The sequence below is a fragment of the Hyla sarda genome, unplaced genomic scaffold, assembly GCF_029499605.1.
Source record: "Hyla sarda isolate aHylSar1 unplaced genomic scaffold, aHylSar1.hap1 scaffold_214, whole genome shotgun sequence".
Classification (NCBI taxonomy): Eukaryota; Metazoa; Chordata; class Amphibia; order Anura; family Hylidae; genus Hyla; species Hyla sarda.
In genome coordinates this window covers 395,611-395,820 of record NW_026608806.1, presented here as the reverse complement: position 1 = coordinate 395,820, position 210 = coordinate 395,611, and positions in this window count along the sequence as shown.

The window sequence follows — 210 nt, the reverse complement described above, 5'->3', positions numbered from 1 at the left end:
GCGTAATGGGTCCTGTCAGGATGAACACGTGGATGGATGTTATGGATTGTAGTGATAATGTCTCCTGGCCGAGAAGCCCAAATGATGAAATAAGACAATAAACTTTTCCAGGGGCTGAATCTAGAAATCCTTCAGAATCTCCAGCTGGTGCCCTATGAGCAGGTCCATAGACCACTCCTCTTTTGGTGTTAGGTGCTTCCTCAGAAGAGA